This window comes from Brachyistius frenatus, unplaced genomic scaffold, assembly GCF_029030835.1.
Source record: "Brachyistius frenatus isolate BFR_SWC_R1_liver_20210118 unplaced genomic scaffold, ASM2903083v1 Contig_40, whole genome shotgun sequence".
Taxonomy (NCBI): domain Eukaryota; kingdom Metazoa; phylum Chordata; class Actinopteri; family Embiotocidae; genus Brachyistius; species Brachyistius frenatus.
Window position 1 is genome coordinate 1,158,194 of NW_027210639.1, and position 24,833 is coordinate 1,183,026.

At 42.0% G+C, this 24,833-nt stretch overlaps 1 protein-coding gene across 4 annotated transcripts in view; it reads left to right on the forward strand.

Moving 5' to 3' along the window:
• cdk14 (cyclin dependent kinase 14) overlaps positions 1-22,284 on the forward strand; it is a 205,327-nt gene extending 183,043 nt beyond the window's left edge. For all 4 annotated transcript variants that reach the window (XM_069702140.1, XM_069702141.1, XM_069702143.1 and 1 more), the window contains one exon: positions 21,986-22,284. The gene's annotated coding sequence lies outside the window, so the exon portion shown is untranslated. The remainder of the gene's footprint in view (positions 1-21,985) is intronic.
• The last annotated feature ends 2,549 nt before the right edge of the window (positions 22,285-24,833 follow it).

The following is a 24,833-nucleotide window of genomic DNA, read 5'->3' on the forward strand; positions in this document are numbered from 1 at the left end:
CAGAGGTGAAAAGGAAGGTCATTAGATGCTGCAGTAAGCTTTTAAAAAAAAGCTGGTAAGCAGACCTCGAGTGAATATCACTTTACAAAGGAATTTTTCACACTTGAATATTTACCTAATTGTATTAATACAAGTTGAGGAGACGTGGTGGTATCGCTGTTTAGAGTATACTGTCAGCCATGTGCATCAGAACATGAAGCTGACCGTGCTTCTGTTAGACCTCCGGTTAAATACAAATTATTATTTTCTTAATGAAGGAATTTAAATGTCAATGTCTGCCTCCGTCCTCTGTGTCCAAGCAGCCATAATAAACCCACCAATAACAGCGTGCTCGTGTTGATACGTCTGTTGAATCTGAGCAGATGCTGAGCTGCAGCTTCAGTTTGAACTATCGGGGCCTTATCAGTGGAAACCCAGCATACAGTACGTGTGCCTGCTCGCTGCAGTGCAGCCTGGTAATTAGTCTTTTTTAAGTGTAAATGGGATCTCTGGTGGTTTGTCATGGACCGCAAGCTTCGTACAGAATACGTGCTCTTCAATCTCTGCTCATCTACTGTGCGTGTGCGTGTGTGTGTGCGTGTGTGTGTGCGTGTGTGCGTGTGTGTGTGTGTGTGTGTGTGTGTGTGTGTGTGTGTGTGTGTGTGTGTGTGTGTGTGTGTGTGTGTGTGTGTGTGTGTGTGTGTGTGTGTGTGTGTGTGTGTGTGTGTGTGTGTGAGAGAGTTTGTGTGTGTCCATGTGTTAGCGCTGCAGGCTTGAAACAAAGTGGCTGCTCTAACAGAAGGCACAATTATTGAATGATTTTTTTTTCTTTTTTTTCTGGAAGCCAAAAATATTTTTTCTAATTGTTTGTGTAAGCAGCCTCAGACTGACTTGTGGGGGTCTCAGCAGGGGTGCTTGGATTGAGGAGGAGGAGGAGGAGGAGGAGGAGGAGGAGGAGCAAGGGGGGCGCACTGGTACTGTAGATCCATACTGTCATCTTCAGAAAATCCTACTATTACATGGTGTTTAGGTTGGCCACTATTGATATAGTCCAAGTCTTCAGAGTATCTGGCTTCACATTCACAGGGAGGAAGTGAAAATATTACATTTAAAGAGTGCTCATCTGAGCAACCTCAGTGCCAGACCCCATGCTTGGAAAATGAATTATACATATGCTTGATTAACCAGCTGAGTCCCTGTGCACAATCCCTGAGCAAACACAAGCCTTTTGGAATAAATTAAATCCCAAAATTTCAGTTTCAGCATCAGCAGGAGCTTCTATATAATTATGTAAATATGAAACAAATTTCCCAAGCAGATTTCCTCCTCTGCAATCCTCCTCCATCATTCTTATGCATGCCCCGTAAATTAACTAAACTATGCAGATCGTTATACTTACACAAAATAGGCTAATTAATACACTTGACAATAGTGTTCTCCAGAGGGGACGATGCTGAACTAAATCTTCATCACACAGAATTGTAAACCGGAGGCCAGACAGCAGCACGTTGAACTGAAGCTGCTTCAGGACAAAAGATGGGAGGTTTATAAAAGAATCACATTTTTCCTACTCGGTCACACCACAGTGTTTCTTGTAGAGGGTGAAACAGAAGGAGGAAAGAGGAAGGATCTGGATCAAGAACAGCTTTGGTTGTTTTGGTTTTTTTGTCTGTAAAAGAGAGGCTCATTGTCCAAACCAGTGGTCCCTCAAATTACAGTCCAAATCCTCCCAAACACCCGGCAACGCATCCCCGAGTGATAGCTTGTCTTTGGTCTTCGGCACGCTGTTTCTGTGTCAGTGCTGCATTTGAATATGGATTATGGAATGTACAGCTGGTGGGGAGGAGGGGGTTGGACCGCCTAATTACATCCCGTGTTATAATGACCATCCCTCCTCCATTTCCCTCTCCTCTCTCCTTCAGAACTTCTAATGAGGGGAGAGTGTGAATCTAATGTAAATCCACTGCTGCTCTTGTTTTCTATAGGGAGAACATGGAGGGAGATTCATGACCGCATGATTACTTTCAAAAGTGCACATTTTTTTTGCCATTTATTTGCTCTCTCTACACTGGAGAAAGTGTCCATTTGTCGTGTTTACCCACCATAGACTTTACATGAAAGTGGACGCAGCTTCCGGGTCTGATAAATGAGGCCGATGCAGAAGTGTCTTAAACTGTAATACCACCGAGTGCCACTAGAGGTTGGCTCCAAAAAGCATCCGGCTCCTTAGACTCCCAGTTAAATTCTCAGTCAATAAAATGTCTCCACCAGTTATCTCTGTGTTCTTAGTTTAAGTTGCTCCTTCTTATTAGTTTTCTGGCGGTCCATCTGAAAATAATCACGTCATTAATTAGAAAATAAGCTTCAAAAAGATGTTTTTGGGGGCGTGTCTGTTTGACTGACGGGCTCGTCCAAATATGGTCACTTCCTGCTCCAAACCGCTCAGAAACTGGCGAGATGGTGACGGACAGAATCTGAACTGGAGGATTCATAACGGCTGTTCACAGACCAACGGGTGACGTCACTGCTGGTTGCTGCTTGTTGCCACACGCAGGAGCTTTTAGTTATTGTTCCAAGGGGAGAAAGGTGGTGCACAGCCAGACCACACATTTATTAGACACATTTATTTTATGCAAACTGAAGGCCTCTGGAAAAGCCCCCTGTGTATGTTATGGTGGGCATTTTGGTTCCACCACAGAGTCTGTTGATTTAATTTGTCTCTGTTTAGTCTGTGAGACCGCAGCACCTCAGAACTCTGTGAACTTGACACCAGCACAGTCTCACTGAACCACACTCTGTCTATAAGCCTATTCAGTACAATCCATTGGAATAATAATGTCAGACACAGAGGGATGACAGACATCAGGTGAATGTAAAAATACCAACATGAAATCTCTTCGTAAGTGTCGATCCATCACGTGCCTGCAGAAATGATTATTAATTTCTCATTCGGTGTTTTAATAATGAAGGTGGAGAGTGCTGTCTAAGACACAAAGGGTCTGTTTGGTTGAGATCTGGCCACAGCATCTGATTCAAGTTACTTTTACACTCATCAAACCATGAAAAAGCAAAATTTGTTAAGTTTGTCTACTCATTGATCGCCCATCTGCATCAAAAGGTTCAAGATTAAAAGTTAATGTATTTTCCATATCAATACACATACAGTGGAACGAGATTACATTTCTCAGGACCAGGGTGCAAAGATAATTATCTAAAAATTGCTAAAAACATACATAAAACATACTGCAGAATTAGAAGACAATAACAGAACAGCAGAGACCAGCTGAAAATCTAAAAGTGCATCAAGTAAGAGGTAATAAATATAAGACATAAAATTCCATGCAGACCTTTGAGTGGTTGCTGGAGCCTTTCAATGCCACAAAAAGTTCAAACAGCACAAAACAACACTGGGAGTTTAGTTCATCAGTGTCAATGCAGATTAGGAAATATCCAACACCATCACCAGACAGAACTTTATGTGAGTTGTGGTATTTAACAGCTTTTTTATCATCAGAGTTACAAAGTGTTCAACAACAGAAGCAGCTGAGTAAACAGCAAAAAATGCTAAGTTAGTTAAATGAGAAGAGGAATGTGATGAGATTAAAACAGATGAGAAGATAAAGAAAAGCTGGACGGGAGCAAGGAAATAAAAAATGTGTTTTTAGAGGTGCCTTAAAAGATGCTCCAGAGATGCTCCTGAGGATCTCAGGCTCCACCAGGGATCATAAGCAACGTAGTGACAATATGAGTTGGCTCCCGACCTGACCTTAAGACTTGCTAACTTATTAGCAAAATTAAAATCACAGGGTTGAACACAACTGTTGAACTGCAGCGCTCTGATTTCAATAAGTGGAGACACACACATGACAGGATACATGAGCATGCAGTAACAAACACACACACACACACACACACACACACACACACACACACACACACACACACACACACACACACACACAAATTCATGCAGCTGTAGGCTTTTACTCACACTCGCTCCCCCCTTCCAAACACCTAAATGTTCTCTATGTGCCGTGCCCTCTCTGTCTCTATTTGCCTATAATCCCATTAGAAAGAGAGAGGAGAACGTACATAAATAGAATGGTATGTTCAAGCTGATTTCCTCACTAAATGCAGCCGTTTATGCCTCAATAAAGCAGCTTTCACAACCACCAACAGCAGCCCCACCGCTCCGATGTGCAGGAACACTAACATGCCTAGATGGTAGTGTTGTGTACATGCTCACAGGCACATGAATGGTAGTAATGGAAATGTAGCTGCACATTTTTTTTACTGGATTGAATTTGGATCTAGATAGATAGATTAGATAGATAGTTACTTTATTAATCCCCAAGGGGAAATGTTTTCGCTACAGCAGCATTTATAGATACAGGAAAGAAATAAAATAACAGTAAAAAATATTAAATCTAAAAATGCACAGTATATACAATAAAATAGAATAAAATAGAATAATTCAATTAAAACTAACTAAACAATAGTGCAACTTTTTTTTATTTTTGTATTTAAACAACCAAGAAAACCAGACAACAGACAACTTTATTATTGTGTTATTGTTGTGTGATGGATTTTGCCAGAGGTGAGTTATTGTACAAACAATACGTGCTGCAGTGGCACCTTTTAAAGTGTTGTTCTTTCAGTCAAGAACTTGTACAAAGTTCTAGTTCGAACTAACTAAATAAAATATGTAATCAAAATGTATTCATATTGTGGGGCAATTTCCTCTCAAAATATAAAACTGTTTGTGAGTGCGATCTCCGTTTCCATGGCGATACATGGGGTAGGACTAATAACTAATGTAATGTTTGCAATGTTTACTACTCCAGGAAGTAGGCCGACCCTTAGCAACGGCCCTAGCAACAGAGAGGATTTCTAGTCCGTTTTATTAGTTTCTAGAGATGGTTTCTCAAACTGAATAAATACAGCACATAGAAACACTAAACTGCTCAGCTAGCTCACTCTGGTAGTAACTAAGATATCTGATGAAAAAAGATATCGATGAACTCATGTATTTTGAAGATTTTAGCATCACGTCGTGTTAAAACCAAACCGGTCAAGCTAGCCGTCGCAAGGATTTTAAGTGCGTGACTATCCGTGGTGTTACCGTACGGGTGCTCGGAGCGACAAAAACGGACCAAAAGAGACCCGACTTCACCAAATGGGTCACATTTAATATAACAAGTAAAAACAACATTATATTGCATATTATATAAAACTCAATTCAAGTTATATATTGCTACTGAGAAGGCGGAGTGATATCTCTCGTGATGAGCAGGGTGTGATGTCACGATGATTTGAGCACGTTCCAAATGTCCAGTTGACCAATCAGATCGCTGGGTCGGAACTACTTGTTGCATAATCACCAGTTCACAATGTCAGGGTGGCTTTCCAAACAAATGTTCTCTTGAATAGGACAGAGTATCCACGTTCCAGTGTGGGCAACACCCAGTCATTTTAACACAAGCTGTAGCTCACAGTAAAGTGACACCACGGCGGCCAGAACGCGACCACAACTCCCTCTGTCTGATCTCGCTGTCCTCTCACGACCAACCGCCTCGCATGTATTTTAGAGTGCGCATACGAAGCTCAAGCAGTCTCGCAAACAGACCGAACAGAGGGCCAGCGACCGTCTCCCAACGACACCGCAGAGCTCTAAAATTAAACTGCCGGCCTCACAGCGCTTCACTTGACCATACAAACCCCAAACAGTTAGCTGCAGCGACTGTCGGGTCTCACTGTCATTTCAAAGCTCCCCGGAGCCCAGAACGAAACCGCCCAGCGTTCACATTCACCTCTGGTGAAACATCGTGTTTCTGAGCTCTGGAATTGAAACTGTTCTCATCCGAAAAATAACGCCATGGGTCATATTTGTCATATTAGTCGAGTGAACGGCTTTCTTTGTTTTGACAACCAAAAACCTAAATCCTCTTAGGAAGTAGATGTTTGGAAGTATGTGACTGAGGCTATCATCCTGCCTTCTACCACCTGTCAGCATCAGTGTAGTTCAGCTCTGACCACAACCTTTCCTTTAAGCAGGCAGTGGGAATTTCTTAACTAAACCGTCCACTTGTTCTCCTTTTTTCCATCATCTTTGTACCTCAGGATACGTTTTTCACTAAAGTTGAAGCATTTTGAACTTGTGCATCTTTGTCAGTTTGGACCATTTTAAACAAATTTGCATCTCACCGAAACTTTCCATCAACTTCGTATGCAATTGTGCTGCCTCAAAAATGTGAAGCAGTGTGTTCAATGTGAACACACTGGAAGGATCAAAGACAACATTTTAGGAAGCCAAAAGTAACTTTTTAATTGTTGCTCTTTTGGTAGAGGTAGCACAGATGTGCAATATATTGTAGATACAGTAAAAAAAATTTAAAAAAAAAGTTTAAAGTCCCAGAATTGTATTATCGTATTGACAAAAAGGTACAAAAAAAATATATGCATCAAAAAACACGGCTGAACATCGAAGTTCAGCTACAGTCTACAGGTTGCTCCTGTCATGATACTACAAGAACTACAAAATGAAAATCATGAATTAATTAATGTAAAATATTAGATAATTGTTTTTAACAAAAAATGATTTGGGTTAAAAACAAAAAGGTCCATTTCCTTGAAACCATTATTATGTCGGAAGGGAATGAAAACATTTTGATATTTGTTGCATACAAGCAGAAATGTTGGCGTCATCGTGAGGCAGAGCAGATCATCCAAACCACTGATTGTAAGAGTCAGAAGACTCGACACTCTTTTTTCCAACAGTCTTCTCGGTGCCATTAATTGTATCAGCAAATCCTTGAAAACCTTTTTGCATTTAACTGTCTCGGGCCTTATGAAATATTAATCTGTCTAAATTTGAATTTGTAAAGTCTTCAGTTCCATATAAATAATGTATGATGTTTGTTTTTCTTCCTGTCGAAATTGGTGAATTTCTTCAATAGCGGTTTTGATGGTGTCAAAAACAATGAGCTAACATAATACTGGCCTCAATGGTCGGTAGACCGTTGAACCTACCTGCTGCCTCTATTTTTAAAATGAATGCCCTGAGTTTGGACATACTCAGGCTTTAAACTGTAATGAAAGTCCAACCTCAGACAATCACATTTCCGTACTTATTAGTACTCGAAATATGAACGCAGCCAATTTAAGGTAATTTATTTTTCTCGTGTAGAGAAGAGATACTTTGCCAGTATCACAGGAATCCTGTTATATGTTCTGCCAACATGTTGTTGCTGTTCAGGATCTCAGCTCTTTGATGAATTTCTAAATTCCCATCCTTGCTACATTCTCACTAAATCTCCTGTACTTGTCCTTCAGGTTGTGAGTATGACTTCACATGGCCCCTGCGCTCCTGTTTTAAGACCAGTTGTCACAGAGCGTGTGAGGATTTAATCTGTATATGCAGGGACTGGATGGGGACACCGAAAAGATAAAGCAGTTTGGAAAACAGCCTTTAAAGTAGTGCAAATCTTTTTCTTTCTGCTATCATTTTCATGACAGATTTATCTTGAGAGAGATTAGGCTGGCTGCGGTGTGTTGATGTCTTCATCATGTGCCTCGGTTGGGTGAGGGTTTAAGCCTGGCTTTATAAATAGTCTGTCAAAGAGATCAAACTGTGCAGTGTTTCTGCAATGTTCAGGCTTTAATGTTTTAACTGGTCATAGAGAGGCATTGAATTCTTCCCCAGAATGTATTATGGTGAGCAGGCAGGAGATGAATGGCTGTTTTACAATCCTGAAGTTGTAAGAAGTTACACCCACCATCTTGTTGCCTTGTGATTGGTGGGGGCCTGAGGACGGAAGGTGTTGGTTGGTCAATCTATCTGCCCATCTAACACTTTGGTCTCAGGCAGGTTATCTCAGAACACACATTTTTTTTAAATCCAGAAAAAATGTTTTTACTTCCTTGCAGCTTGAAAGATTTCTGAAATCTTGGGTCTGACTTCAGGAAACATCAGGATAGCGAACACAGACTGGTGATTGATTGATATAGGTTAATGGGAGGAGGTAGAAAGAGGTGCAGTATAATCCATATGGATGTAGAGATGTGAATAGATGAATCTGTGCCAGCAGCAGGATCGATCAACCCTTCCCCCACCGCTTCATCGGCACGCAGCGATGGATATGAAGATGAGATGTGATCGCAGGGTCCTGATCCATCAGTGTGCCCCCTCGGCTGATCCGATGAATAAACCATCAGTAGTATTGTCATGGAGTCCGACGACAGTCAGTGTAGCAGAGGTGTGCAGAGGCACAAAGTACTTTCTGACAGAACCTTCAGCTAGTTTGATTTTCCGTCGCACAGGGGTTGGGTATCATTCAGGAGGAGCGGTGCAGCAACCTGATCGTCACCTGCCTTTCCTGAGGCCTTTGTGCTCGTCTGAAAGCAAACTTCTCCCCAGATACTTCAGCCTGGGACACACCACCTGCGTGGTGGTCGCAGGTTGTCTTGGTTTCCATGTTAACATGTTAGAGCAGCCACATAGCAGGCCTGAGGTGCTTCATCAAAATCTTCTTCATCTTGCCTATTTTTCACATGGGATCCATGCAGTTCTCAGCAAAAACAGAAAGGACAAAGACATGTGATCACATGTGCTCTATATAGTCATAGCAGGATCTCAATTTAGGGTCTGTATTATGTCATTCATTTACCAAGTGAAGGGCAGCGTTTTTCTGATGGGCTTTCTTTCTATAGTTCTCTCTCTGAGTGTACATGTGTCTTTCTCCGAAGTGGGTTAATAAAAATCACGTGACTGCTGTTTGGTTTCAACTCTTCACTTGTTGGACTTCAAATATTTGATTACTGATGGCTGTTATCCAAGAGAAACTCCATGTAGAAAGATAGGGAGGGCAGTAGCGTCACTGCAGCAGACATGCTGGTATTTGTGGAAATCCACACCCGAGAGCTCTGCAGCCAGGCAGTAGTCATGCTTCAACCCAGTATCAAGGCAGTGTGTGAAATAGACACGCCTGTCCACTGCAGTAAAATGTGAAATAGCCACGCATTGGCCTGTCTAGTTGTTTTGAAAGTGTGAAACTTACACGCATATATGTGTTGCGGGATCGTGTGATCAAAATCCCACAATAGAGAAAACAAAGGACATTTTTTGGTGTTATTAGCGGGAAGGAGAGGTGGCTTGACGGCATTAGTCACACACTGCCATGCTGGACGATGAGATTCAAATCCAGGAGGTGACAACATTTTTGTTGAGCTGATTTTTGTTTTCTAACCCCAACCATGTGTTTTACCTACAAGTTTCATTTCCCTGTAAATCACGGCTCTACTCATGCAGTAGGTTTAATTTCCGTCCACTACAGGAAAACATTTAAGTGTCACGCCTACACAGGCCAAACCGTGTCTATTTCACGTTTTGCTGTAGTGGACCAACTTGTCTATTTCACGTTTTGCCCTGATGCCACACATGCAGTGTGTTCCTGGTATTATGGCCTTCTTTGGTCTTTCAACAACCAGACTGCTGGTGAATCCTACAAGAGCTCACTTTAGAAAATTTCCACAAGCTTTTTAATGTAATGAGGTATCTCGGGGCTTTTAGCAAATTGGCTGTAGATACACGCCCGAGGTTCACCATGCTCATCATGTGTCTCGCTGTAATCCCACCATCACGTCAAAATTTCCACTTTTAGAGGAAAAATGTACGACATAGATGAGCTGTACCAAAACCATGACTTCAGCTTTGAATAGGAGATATCCCATAATGAAGAAGGCAAATAGCTATAAATTCACTTTCTGCTCCCAGGAGGATAAACCTTTTTTATTAATAACAATTGTATCCAGTCTAAAACAGACATTATTTTTTTAAATCCTATCAATATAAGTTGATTCTGACATCGATTCTTTCTTGTTTCTGTCTGAGTCTATTTGTGTGGGATGTAAATACCATTGCAGCCTCCAGGGGGCATTTTTTCTTGTTACAGTTTTTCTTGGTGCAGTTGCATGACATGCAGGGACACACACACACACACACACACACATACACACATACACATACACACAAACACACACACACACACAGATTTTTCTTGCAAACACCCCAGAAGAGCTACTGAAGTTGTCGTGGGAATGATGATGATTTTAATAGAGTCTTTCACCATGCGTTTGGCAACTACTCAGCTGGCTCAACAAAGCTAACTGCCCTCAAATAAAAACTTGTAATTACGCCAAGTTTCCAAACTGCTTTTTTCTTCCCCAAGTTGCCTTTTAAAGTCGTGCAATCCAACACAGCTTTAACAGAGGGAGCTCAACAAACATTCATGTGATTATTCTACCATAAACTGAAAATACTGCATATCAGAGATGTTTTGTAAAAGTCTAAATAGAGACAACGTCAGTAGTTTTGTATTCTGTTTTAAATCGCAAGTGTTTTCAAATAGTGAAGAACACTGTGATCAATGTTAATATTACATACTTCTTCAGCAGCCCCATGAGTTAGTTTCCAACAGAGAAGCATGTTAATAATTCAGTGTTAAGAATTTCAAATGTAATGTTCGAACTTGTTTCTTTTGTCCATTCAATAGATTCTGTGCCTGTTTTTTTTTACAAGCTTTTAAGTCAAAGTTTTTTTATTTGTTGTTTTTTTGGCGGGGGGAAGGTAAAAATCACAGACAGATTTTTCAGCCACACAAGCATTAATGACAATAACTGCCTTTGAGTAGGTTCTCTCGATATTTCCCCAATTTAAATTCAGGCTGAAATATCTCAATATGGACTTTAGTTTAGTTTTTGATAACTGCCTGTGGATGCATCTGAGTGACTTTAGTTCAACCCCCCCGAGGCCACCATCAGATCAAAAATGTTTCACTTAACCAGTGAAATATTGCTACATTTACAGTTTTGCACAAAATGATGCTACATATATTCGTATTTCCAAAAGAATGAAACCTATTTGGTAATTCGCAGACTTTACCTGCAGTGCCACCACCGAGGTTGACGCTTCAGGAGAAATGTGAAATGTCATGACACAGGAGTTAATGCAGACGTTCATGTTCCCCACACGATGAGTTTTAATAACGTTGTTGATTGTCTCATTTTCACCCTAATTTGGCTAATTTCAAATTATTCACATCTTTAGTTTATTAGCATATACCTTCAAAATGAATTAGTGCTCATTAGCAAAGGATAGCATGTGAACATTACCTGCTAAACATTGGCATGTTAACATCTTCATTGTGAACATCTAAGCATAAAGTGAGGCTTCCTAGGACTGCGTGTAAACTATCAGGTTTCTCAAAAACACAAGCTGTAAGATATGTTTTCAAAGATATACAAGTCTTTATGTACACAAACAGATATTTCATCAGACTTTCAGGTGAAGTTCCTGAACAACCTTGTGGGTGGAGGGGGCGTTGGGGTCAGCTCATTGAATCTCTGTGTTGTCAACAATGGTTTTATAGGGGAAAGCAAACACAGCCGGACTCTAACAGGACAAGAGCTCCATGCCTGCCCCGTACTATCTACTCTGTCCAGATAACAGACACCGTAGACCCAGCAGCCTGCCGGGACTCAGGCCTAAAACATGAGCCCCTACCTTTCAATGATGCTGTATTTTACTGAGGCTGGTTTACACTCTGTTGGAAATACCTTCCCTGCAGAGACAAGCGTTCCCATGCTGAGCAGAGCACCAGAGCGGCTCCTTCTCCAAGTTCAAACAGCCAAAGCTAAACTCTGTTATTTGTCTTCTGCATCAGGCCCAAGGAATGCAAAAGTTTCTGTCTCCACACCTTGCATTTACCCACCTCTGTGGGCTTTTACTCTCCTCCAGTCCTTGCTGTAGTGCCCCGCCCCGCACCAGGAAGTAGATGTATTTACATTGAATTTTTTCTCCACTAGTTATCTCGGTGTTGTGAGCTAAAGTCGCTCCTTCTTATTAGTTTTCTGTCCATCTGAAAATAATCCCATCATTAATTAGAAAAAAGCCCTAAAAAAAATCTGTGTTTTTAGGTGGACGGGACGTAGTATCGGCAGGTTTCCAATCAGATCAGTCATATCCACCGCTCGTTCCTCCAAATATGGTCACTTCCTGCTCCAAACTGCTCCAAACTAGCAAAATGGCACCGGCCAAATCCCGAACTCTGGGCTTCATAACGGCCATTCACAAACCACCGGGTGACGTCACTGCTGGTTGCCGCTTTAATTATTGTTCCAGGGGGAGGAAGGTGTTGCACAGCCAGACCGCACATTTATTAAATAATTCATGCACTGAATTTGCATCAAGAAACACCAGGCAACAGAAACTCTGTACTTTGCTGATATGTGAAACAAAACTTAACTTGTTATTGGTTGATTGCTAACACTATGTTGAGTTTAGTGGCTGGGCTGCACTACAGAGCCGTTCCACGGTAGATCAGTTTATCCCGTGTGGTGGTGTACAGGTAAAGCAGATTGAAGTCTTAAATTATGTCTGCAATGTTCTGATTATTTATAATGCCTGTCTGTGCTAATGGAAGGTGATGGTGGTCTATCTGATTTAAAGTGCGCGGTCACATTGTAACGGTCACCTAAATTTGCCATTTATATAGTAATTGTGATGGGGGACATGTCATTTGTTCATTTTTTTTCTATCACGTCAATTACTGTCAAATATTTATTGTCAGTGACTGTTGCATCTGCTCTGAAACTGGACCTTTGTGATTATTGTTTTCATTACCGGAGTCTATAAATGAGGGAAGTGACATCCCTGTGAGGAGAGCGCATGGCTAGGTGGAGAAGTCTGCGTCCGGAGAACGTTACCTGCCAGTGAGTCCAGCGATCTTGCTAAGGAAGTCACATTTTTTGGTCTATTTCCTTTAGATTATTATTAAACCTGGATTTTTACTGCATGACAGTTCTAACTTCTGGACAAACAGCAGTGGTGGAGATCTGCGCGGCTTTGATTGGAGGCATTAAGCCGCGGCGGCTCGCCACTCTTCACCTGTCATCACACCTTTTTTGTTTGGGACTATTCTTAAAGACAGTTTGAATTCATTTAAGTTTGCGCACTTTGGGAACAGTCAGACTTTGTGGGGCTTTGGGGGTAATTGGGCGTGTATTAATTGTGTAGACGGGTTTGTTAATTGTCGTCCAGGTGGGACGTGTCCTAATTTGAATCTTTTGTTTAATATATTGCATAATGACAACCCACTTGTGTCACTTTTATGAATATATATTTTTTATTGATATTATAGTAAGGTAAATGGTAGGCTATTATGTTTATTTCTTGAGTTTTTTATTTAATCAGGAGGCCAGACAGCGGTTTCCATATATGGCAAATCAGGTCCGCCCGTTCCTTAAAAAATCAGCCTTGTCACTTTCCCCTTAAACGTTTTTTAGTTGGGGTGAATTATTACAATATAAACAGTGAAACTGCTTCTAAAAATATCAGGCAGCAGCCTCTCATGGCTCCTGACCGTACTGCCGTGTCTGGTTCAAAGGATCTCCTCCTCCTCTCCTCTTCATCACCTCTGTTTAAATCTCTCTCCCAGTCCAACTTCTCACTTGACAAATGCACTAACCCTGCATGTTCTTCTTTGCTTTCCTTTCCCATTCCCATTTGAAGGCTCTCCTCCACCCATCTGCATGCTTCACCCTCCTCCCAGTGTTTCTGTTACCTTGCATAAACCCCAGTGAGGGAAAAGTCCGCCAGGCCTCAGACAAGAAAAACATACCCCCAAACAAGGATTTATGGAATGGGAACCTGGCAAACCTCAAAAGTGGGTGTGTTTGTGGATGAAGGCATTTTCCTGTGGGCCTTTTCTGACCCTCAGTATACACTCATTACTCCTCAGCACAGCTCCACACGCAGCAGGACACAGGCTGAGCTCAGGAATGGTGGTAGTTTACCTTAAACTGCACTTTGAGTGAGACTGCAACTCACCATGTCTTTAAAATGGGTCACAGTGTCAGTCCAAATAAGTGTCTTTGGTTTGAAGGGGAACGTTTTAATGTCCCACTAAGGTCTAGCCTCCATTTCTAACTTGACAGTAGTGAAAGTCAAGTGGAAAACACTTAACTTTTATGGAGGAATCTGTGGAGGAAATACATATTACTGCTACTTTAAAAATATTACATTCAGATGTTTCATTTTAACTGGACAGAAAGTCTGGTCTGCAATGTTCAAGACAGCAAAGAACATTTCTGGATTGACTTTAAAAATAACCTGAGACTGATTGTTATTTTGGCCTCATGTCATCCAGCAGGCAGTTCTAAACAATGCGACCAACGGAGAACATGACTTCCCTTGATGGCTGCGTGCTTTGTGGTATGGTGGTTTATTGGTTGCAACAAGCACCTTATTATTTATTTATGCATTATAAAAGTACTTTGATTAAGATGCTGGTTGAGTTTTCCTGACAGATTCATTTTAGCTTTTAGAATGCAAAGATTATTACGAATACTTGCGTACAAGGATAATTGGTGATTGGTTGTAGGTGTTAATTTTTGTGTGAATTGTTTTCTATCTTTCTGTGTTGGACTGGTGACCTTTCTGCAGCTCACCATGACCCTGCTCAGCATTAAGTGGGTATACAGGATGGATGGATGGATGGATGGATGGATGGATGGATGGATAGATGGATGGATGGATAGATGATGGATGGACGGACGGACGGACGGATGGACGGATGGACGGATGGATGGATGGACGGACGGATGGATGGATGGATGGAGGGAGAGATAGATAGATCCATTTCCTCCCCTGTATCAAAGTGCAGCTTAAATCATTCATGTAGATTTTGATAAATATTGAATACATGGAATTTAATTTAATTTCTTTGACTTTATAAAAAATTGAAGATTGTTTACTTCCAGTAGTTTTTTTACTGAAAGTTTTTGCTCAGGGGATTATCAGGAGGTTTTGGTGTGTTGGCAGACTTGGATATAGGTTGCCATGTTGAGGATGTAAGGAGTCCCTGATGCCACAAAAAACCCGGTGACCTCGATGCATGCAGGAATGTGAGCGCAACACGTCGTCGCACCTGCAGGAGAAGAGTCAGGTCTCACTGTGGTGAGAACGTGTGAGCGAGGACTGGCGGGCTTGTATGTTATTCTTCCCGCTGCAGTTATTACAGAGTTAATGTTTGTATGTCGGGTGTATGGAGAACGTGGGAGAACTAGGTATGTGTTTGCGTGTGTGCATGTGTGTGCTCGCGTGTGTGTGTGTGTGTGTGTGTGTGTGTGTGTGTGTGTGTGTGTGTGTGTGTGTGTGTGTGTGTGTGTGTGTGTGTGTGTGTGTGTGTGTGTGTGTGTGCGCGTGTGTGCAGAATTAGTCGGGCTTTGTGATTCCTGCTATTAACTGCTGATTCTGGTGAAAATGAACAGAAAGAGTGCTGCGAGGACACGGGTTAATAAGAAACACATGAATGTGCTGCACAGTGCCGGCTGCTTGTGTTACAGAACTGTGTGTGTGTGTGTGTGTGTGTGTGTGTGTGTGTGTGTGTGTGTGTGTGTGTGTGTGTGTGTGTGTAGGATTGTGTCTGTGCATGCTTTAAAGACTCACACTCAGTGACTCTGGCCCAGACAACTGAGGCAAAGAAAAATAAAGAAGAAAGTGTTTGTGTTAAAGCGGAGAGAGCTGGCAGGTCTGCAAGTTGCAGAGCTGAGTGTTCATTTTCCGGCTTCCTACTGACTGGATCTGGAACACTTTTATTTCTCAGCCACATTACTGAGACAGAAATACACAGCATGGTTTGCTAAACTCCTAATACACCGAAGAGACAGACTGATTTTTATTCCGGTCCATTTTGATCGGTGCAGTTCTGGGGGGAAAATGGTCGAATGGAATCAACCATGAGTTGTTCAACAGCTTCTGACATCTGTAATCCCAACAAAAATACTGCAATCAACCTTGAACAAGCAAGTCCGAATCGGTCATGTAGCTTCCAAGAGCTTGTGAGATGGTGTGTTGGGGCTGAAAGCCATGAGCATGAAGATAAAACAACTTTCCCAGCTAAAGCAGCAGAGCCTGGTCAGTGGGCGGAGCCTCTGTGGAATGTGGGCGGAGCCTCTGTGGAATGTAGCTGGAGGCCCCCTGAGGTGTGACAACTGTTCACCAACACACCACTTCATCGCCAATCTCAGATAATTCTTTGTAGACTGGCGACAGTCAAATCAAGAGAAATCAGCCCCATCAGTCTCCTTCTGTTCAGTCTTTTGTTTGGATTTTACACTTTGTAAAGCTCAGATATCTTTCCACATCTCAAAATGATTGATCCCCCAGAGCTCTTTGTGGAAGCGCTGCCAGACCAGATGGTTGTTCTACATGTAAACAAAGCAGCAGTTTTTCTGACCACATGGGGGCAGCAGAACCAGCTGAAAGCATATGAAGTTGTTATCATAGATGCGTTATCATTTGGAGAAGTTTTATTGGCCAACTGATGAATGAATTTTAAGTTCCAAATTTACCACCAACTCCCATGAAAAATGCTTTTCTCGTTTTGTGTCGGTTATTGAAGGCAGTAAAAACAGCTACGGAGAAGCACTGTGTTTGTGTGTTGGTGTGGAAACAGTCCTCTGAGCTGTGTTTAGTGTGATGCCTATCGTGTCTTTCTGCCGTAGCGACGGTAGAGAGTTTGTTGGAGATGTGGCAGTTTATCACAAACTTGGCCACGACGCCGCATTCCTGTCCAAATTACTGTCATCTCTTAAGTCGAGTTTAGTTCCAGAAAAAAAGGGAATTCTGCATAAAAAAAGGAATGGAAAATATATTTATGTACGTCAAAATGATTCAAAATCCTCATTTCACACATTCATATTCAACACATACCAGTCACAAACACACTCATACACACATATATATGCACACACACACAGAACCATCAAAAAGCAGCTTATTAAACCATCAGCACTTTCCAGGCCGAGGTATTCAATGACATTTAAAGGCCGTCGGACTCACTTCATTAAACAAGATCAGATGTAACGGCACCTCCCTGCAGGGAGGGGTCGGAGGCTGTGACCCGGGGAGGGGGGGGTAGAGCCATGTATCAAAATAGCTGAAAATGGGTTCCACAATTGTATGACATCTAAGAAATCAGGTTCCTCCATTCAGTCAACAATAACCAGGTCACTGAAGTGCACAGATGCAGCACTGCATCTCTGTCCAGTGTGGGGTTGTTTATGTTTCCACGAGTGCGTCTCCCTGATGGTGACAGCTCTTTGATCGATCAGAAATCAGGGATTAAAATTGTGTTTTGGAGAGCAGTGCCTGCTTGGAAGTGGAGAGGATTAAGAAGATATTTTATGAAAAAGCAGGTGAAAAGGAGAATGAGGAGCGGCAGTAGTGAGTAGGGGGGAGATTCCTGAGTTTGTGGTTTTATGGTTGGACCATAGGCTGTATATAAAAGTGGACGTAGCTTCCGGCTCCGAAAAATAAGGCCCATGCCGAAGTGCGTTAAACTGTAATACCACCGAGTGCCACTAGAGGTTGGCTCCAAAAAGCATCCAGCTCCATAGACTCCCATTCAACTTCTCTCGTTACATTCTCAGTCAATAAAATTTCTCCACCAGTTATCTGTGTTCTTAGTTGAAGTCGCTCCTTCTTATTAGTTTTTTGGCGTCCCATCTGAAAATAATCCCGTCATTAACTATGAAATAATCTTAAAAAATAAGTGTTTTGAGGGCGTGTCTGTTTGATTGACAGGCCTGTGTTGCAGTCAGGTTACAGCTATCGGTGGGCGGGATGTAATATCGTCATGTTTCCAATCAGATCAGTCAGATGCACCGCTGGCTCCTCCCCCAGCTCGTCCAAATATGGTCACTTCCTGCTCCAAACCGCTCCGAACTAGCAAGATGGTGACGGACAGAATCTGAACTGGAGGATTCATAACGTTCACAAACCAACAAGGTGACGTCACTGCTGGTTGCCGCCTGCTCTGAACAGACAAAGCTTGTGAGGTGCTCCATGTCAGCAGTGAGGCAGTCGCCACTCTGAGAATGGACAAATGATGAACGAGCAGGGTGTGTGTGGAACCGTTAGCATATCGGACAGGGTCGACATAATGTTGTGACTCGTTATAGGGTATGACACAACTGAGGAGGATTGAATCTTGAATGGTTTTTAAAGACACTATCAGAGGATTTTAGACCAACGTGTGTCCCTCTCAGGTGTCACAGTGAAACTTTCTGTCCTTCCCGATCTTATTACTTCTCCTTGCTTTTACTTTTTTTTCCATTTGTGTTGTAGAATTGTGTTTCATTGTCGTGCGTCTGCCTGTCCCGACACACACAACATTTTCAGGATTTCATTTTTGGGGGGAGGGGGGACAGCCAGCAGCTGGCCTTGCCTGCTAAATCCTCCCCACAAAGTCCACCCAGGAGCTCCATCTGCTTCCCAAGTGGAACCCCCACACACACACACACACACACACACACACACACACACACACACACACACACACACACACACACACACACACACACACACACACACACACACACACACACACACACACACACACCCTCGTGGTGCTCTTTGATCCCAGGAGAGCGGAAGCCTACATCTGTTCTCACTACATCGGATCCTTTAAAACAATGAGTCCCTTTGTTGACTTGCAGTGTGACAGTGTAGTGAGAGGTGATGACATCCATTCACACACACACACACACACACACACACACACACACACACACACACACACACACACACACACACACACACACACACACACACACACACACACACACACACACACACACACACACACACACACTTACTGTATTTTCTCACACACTGTAACGGTGACCTTGACCTTGACAGCTGAACCGCGACTTGAACTATTTCTCACAACAAGCTGTTAACGTTTAGTCCTTCTGCATCCTGAAAAAAAGACACAGAAAGATCCAGTTGGAGGTCACCATGGTTCTTTCTAAATGGACATTTAAACTAGAAGGATTCTCCTCCTGGACCAACCACTGGTCAAACATGAGATCTGTTCAGCCTTGGACTTGATTTTAAAGGCTTTGTATCACACAGTAAAGCCACATATGATGATTTGTATTATTTTGGATGTGGACACACTTCGTCTGTCTCACCAGCTGTGAGTGCAGCAATCTGACTAGAAAACTGCTTTTATTGCTTTTACTGTTTTATCTTTTACCTTCAATATGGAGGAAGTCACACATTGAACTTCTACCTGGTGACCTCAAAATATGCAGAGGTCTAATCAACCTTATAACAGATAACGTATATGCAGGAGCCAGAAACAGAAAGCTGTCGATTAAAACGGTGGAGGTTTTAAAGTTATTGATTCGGGAAGTTTGAACCTCCTCATATATTTTCTATCCGTACCAAAGTTGTGTCTCCGTGTCCTCCCGTCTGATGAGGGTGTTTGCTGTGTGACACTCAGGTGGAGCTGATGGACTCTTTTTTTTCAGTGAATAATAATCGTGGAAAAGTGATCACCTTCGTTCTGCTCTCATTATCAGCTCAACACAAAGTTTATGTGCTTCACAGGTGTGTAAATGGACCTGGATCTGAACTGTGCGTAGCGAAAAAAATAATACAACGTTGCAAAACATTTTAGGAGCGGTCCTGTTTCAACAGCTGAGGGGCTAAATGCATACGAGGGAAACGCCAGGTCACAAAGACTTTTTGTATTTCAGAATTCTTCCCAGTGTCTCTCATCCATAAAATCCACTCTTGTTCATTTTGGCCTCAAAGCTTGGGGATGTTTTTTCAGGCACAAATTCAAAAACTGAGCCTCCAACCTGCTGTGTAGCAGCTTTAATCCTTCTTAACGTGTCTCTCACAGCTCACTTCCATTCTCCATCACTGACCTCCCAACAGTTTAAAACTTACAGTCACAGGAAGATCGTTCATCACCAGGAAGTCAATAGACTGGTTCGGCTCACATCTGTACAGATGTTATTTTAAGAACACCAGCTGCATATTGTGACAGTTGCTGGCGAACAATTTTGGAAATATCCTATTTCTTTTATTACAAATGTGGTTGGTTACACAGCACGAGAGACGAGAACTTTAAGGTGACTCCTCTCTGGGTGCTGTGAAGAAATGTAGTTGTTACACCTCATTTATATATATATACATATATACACATACATATATATGTATATATAAAATATGTAATCTACATGTAATCATATTGTGGAGCAATTCGCTCTCAAAATATAAAACTTTTTATTACTGCGAGATCATTTCCATTCATGGGGTATGACTAACAACTGGAAAACAATCAGTCGTGTCAGTAGACTCTTATGTAAAGTATGCCATTTTTACTACTCCAGGAAGTAGGCCGACTCTTAGCAAGCTCAGTCTGGTTGTAACTAAGATATCTGATGAAGAAAGATATCGATGGACTCTAGGATTTTAAGTGCCCGACTCTCCATGGTGTTACGGTACGGGTGCTCGGAGAGACAAAAAAGGACCAAAAGAGACACGATCTCACCAAATGGGTCACATTTAATATAACAAGTAAAAACAACATTATATTGCATATAAGATGCAATTCAATTACTCTAACATAATACCATTGAGAGGGCGGAGTAATATTTCTAGTGATGAGCAGGGTGTGATGTCATGATGATTTGGGAACGTTCCAAATGTCCAGTTGACCAATCAGATCTCTGGATCAGAACTACTTGTTGTATAATCCTAAATAAATCTGGTTTAAATCATTTGAATAAAGTGGCTCCACAGGGTCCGACCATCCTCCTGACCCCCAGTTACAGAACAACAGAATCATTTGATGCTGATTTTATTTGGACTCGTCATTTAGTGATGTCTAGAAACACATGTTCACATGTGCAGTATGTATATGTTTGGAGTCAGGAGGCTGCAGATAAACGAGACATTCATCCAACATCTGAGACTCCTGTTCAACAACGGCCTGCTTCCTCTGAGCCGACCACATCCAGAGACTCGGAGAGAGACGAGGGAGGGAAGGAGGGACGAGAGAGAGCTATGCATTATTTATTAAGCTGCAGCTCCCTCCTCCTCTTCATCCATTACCCCTCCTCCTCTTTCTCTGTTCACTCCTCCTCTTGTTCCTCTGCGCCTTCTCCCTCTTCGTACTCTCCTCCTCCTCCTCTACTCCCTCCAACTCACCATCCTCTGCTCCCTCCTGCTCCACATCTTCGAGTCCTTCCCTTTCATCTTTTACTCCCTCGTTCTGCCCTTCATCATCTGCTCCCTCTTGGTCATCTCCCTCCTCCTCCACCTCCTCCCTTTCCAATCTGCCATTCTACTTCTGGTTCCTCTCCTTCTGTCTTCACCTGTGACCCTTGACTATTCTCCAGAGTTGTTCTTATGGTTCTTTCTGCTGTGTTGTGACTTCCAGAGGTGACGAAAGCCAAGACCACCTTCCAAATGACAGTTCACAGCATCAGGCCATTCACATACTGAATGTGTGTATGTGTTCAGGTTGGACACGTCTGTCTCTGACATGTCTGACAGATTAGACGCTTGACATCAATCTCATCATTTATTGTCACACTGTTTTTTGGTTATTCGTTTGTTGGTTTCGTGCTGGTACGATTTCCTGACAGGTCAGTTATCTGCCCAGTTATTTTATGCAGTGTCACCAGCTGCTCACCATATATAGCTGCTGAGCACGTTTTGGTCTCTATAAAGGCGAGATGGTACCAAAACAAAGAAAAAGACTAAAACTGCAAAGTATTACTATACATTTAATTTGATTTCTTTTGGGGGAAATGGTTCCAACATGTTAGTTAGCTTTAAATGTTGGTGTATGTTTTTGTCCACATTCGAGACACTTCCTGTTTTCTAACTGTATTCCTACTCCAGCTCCATACTCGGCACACGGACATGAAACTGACATCAGCATTTTTTTCTGAATTTAGTTGAGAAGACGTAATAAGCTAAATGCTAAACTATTCCTTTACCTTCCCTTTGGTTGGTCTCTGTTAAATAACTGTTGATTTCCAGCTGCAAGAAAACGTGTAAAACAAGCGTGCTGTGATTTCTGCAGTGTTTTCAGGAGTGTGTCACTGACGGATGCTTTTTCTCTCTCTGTTTGTGTTTCAGGTGGCTGATGTGAAGAAAACAAGACAAAGATGCTGACATGGAGGATCCAGACAGATGACAGAGCCCCTGTTCTCTTTATTTATTACCTTCACAATATATGTGAGCGTGTGTGTGTGTGTGTGTGTGTGTGTGTGTGTTTGGTGTGTGCATGAGGAAGAGTGAGCATTGAGCATGTGTGCATTATGAAGGGTACCTAAGATTTCAGGCTATCATTTGCAAATTTTGTTTTTTCTTTTTATAAGGTTCCAATAACTCATATATCATCGTCACAGTATAAACAAAGGACTTTACTATTGGTACATATTGTGTTCTGTGTTTCTAACTAGCCTCCTATTTAAGAATGTATATTTGTATGTATAATATACTCATCTAGAAACTATATAATGGACAGTTTAATATTGCTTCATCTTCCCACCACTATACTGCTCTCGCCAAGACACGTAACTCAGCAGACACACACAGGAGACACGAACAAGGACTCATCTGACAAACAAATAATACAGTCAGTTCTGAGAAAACAATGAACGCTGAAGAACTCGTTTTCTATTTCTGATTTATGGAACTGTAGACAACAACAATAATAATAATGATGATGATGATGATGGAGGGCTTTCAAGTGACGTAACACATCCTCTAGCAGCCATATTGGAGGTCTTCTGGTCTTTGGTAGCTGAGAACAACAACTCAATAGTCACTGCCTGGTTCATGTGCTTTTTGAAATGACTGGCACACCACGTCAGTAGCTAGCTACTGTATTTGTCAGCTATCTGTTGCCATTTTGGTTACAATAAATCTCACTGCAGTGCACATGCAGTAAGCAGTACTAAATAGCTGTTAGTTTCACTGAACATATTGATCTCTGCCAGATACTACCTTCCCTGTTTGTCGGCCTGACTGGGTGAAGGTTGAACAGTTAAAAGAAAAACATTTTTACAGCTTTATTTTGGTAGTTTTGACCGTCATTCCTGTCAGTTCACTCACAAATACTGAGACTGGCGGACTTCACTGTTGAACAACTTATAATGGACAATTTGATCAACCAATAGTTGGACTGAGGTGAAAATCCACACAACGCGCTGGTGAGCTTCGAAGCTCTTCTACTTGGCTCCTCTGTGAGTTTGTGCGACCTACATTCACTGAGATGTTCTTGTGTATCTACACAGAAACATTACTCCACAGGGTGAGTTTCAATTTAGCCTGACCGCTGTTTTCACCCAGTGGTCTGCTGCAGTACTGCAACAAAAAGACCTTTTCCTTAATGAACACCATTATAACCAAAGTGTTCTGGACCATGACGTTCCTTTACATCCACATATTTTTCTGTGCATTTTTTTTTAATCTGCACGTAAAATACTTGAATGGAAATTTAAAAAATGCACGATATCACTGAAGTGAAAAAGTTGGCACACAGTTATAAGCAAAATGCGACAAAGTGGAGTGGAGACAGATGTACTTGAAACATGTGACTTGATCGTTTACTGAAGCTTCCACTTCACCAAAGAGACCTCAGATAACTGTGAAGTCTTTTTCACCATTTGACTGGTGGCCTTTCAATTACATCATCTTGTTGCGACCACAGGTGCCGCTCGGCTTCAGGGATGGGAAAGCCTAATTAGGAGAGGGGACGGGGGCCGCTGCACAACCCAAGTCCCGACCCGGTGATCTTCATGTCCATTCTGATTCCATTATTGGTAGACGAAGCTGCTGGGTTAAACCAAAGTCCTCGTCGTCTTGCTAAAATATGACTTAATAAACCTTTTTAACCTGTGAGCATTTAACACAGAATTATAATCAAATTTCTTATTAGGCCTATATCTTAATATGGTTTCATCAGACTAGACCTTAATGTTACGAGGCTAAGACACTGCAGAGTCAACAGGATATGCCTTTAAAATAGAGTTTTATGCCAACATTTAGACAAACAGTCCAGTTATATAGTTCAAGGAAGGCACAATAATGTGCTGTGGTTGACAAGTGTGTCAGAAAAGTATGAGATGAAACTTTTGTTGCAAGAGCAACTAAAATGAAGATGCGACGTCTTATAATAATAATAATAATAATAATAATAATCTAGGATCCAATTCATTATATTACATCGATCATAATGCTCACATTTGCCCTCATTTTCACTTCTTAATAATACACCAGTTTAAATCTGGATTCACTTATTTACAATGAAATGCAGTGATTATTGTGGACTTTTATACTTGCTCAGAGAGAGAGAGAGAGAGAGAGAGAGAGAGAGAGAGAGAGAGAGAGAGAGAGAGAGAGAGAGAGAGAGAGAGAGAGAGAGAGAGAGAGAGAGAGAGAGAGAGAGAGAGAGAGAGAGAGAGAGAGAGAGAGAGAGAGAGAGAGAGAGAGAGAGAGAGAGAGAGAGAGAGAGAGAGAGAGAGAGAGAGAGAGAGAGAGAGAGAGAGAGAGAGAGAGAGAGAGAGAGAGAGAGAGAGAGAGAGAGAGAGAGAGAGAGAGAGAGAGAGAGAGAGAGAGAGAAGAGAGAGAGAGAGAGAGAGAGAGAGAGAGAGAGAGAGAGAGAGAGAGAGAGAGAGAGAGAGAGAGAGAGAGAGAGAGAGAGAGAGAGAGAGAGAGAGAGAGAGAGAGAGAGAGAGAGAGAGAGAGAGAGAGAGAGAGAGAGAGAGAGAGAGAGAGAGAGAGAGAGAGAGAGAGAGAGAGAGAGAGAGAGAGAGAGAGAGAGAGAGAGAGAGAGAATTCAAATCACAGTTTGTGAGTAAAATTATAATGAATAAATTTGATCAATTGTGAATGATGGCCAAAACTCCCAAAGCAAGCCTCGGTTGTAGAAAACTACCAGAGATAATGATTCTCCTTTGATTTTTCCGTGGACCAGATG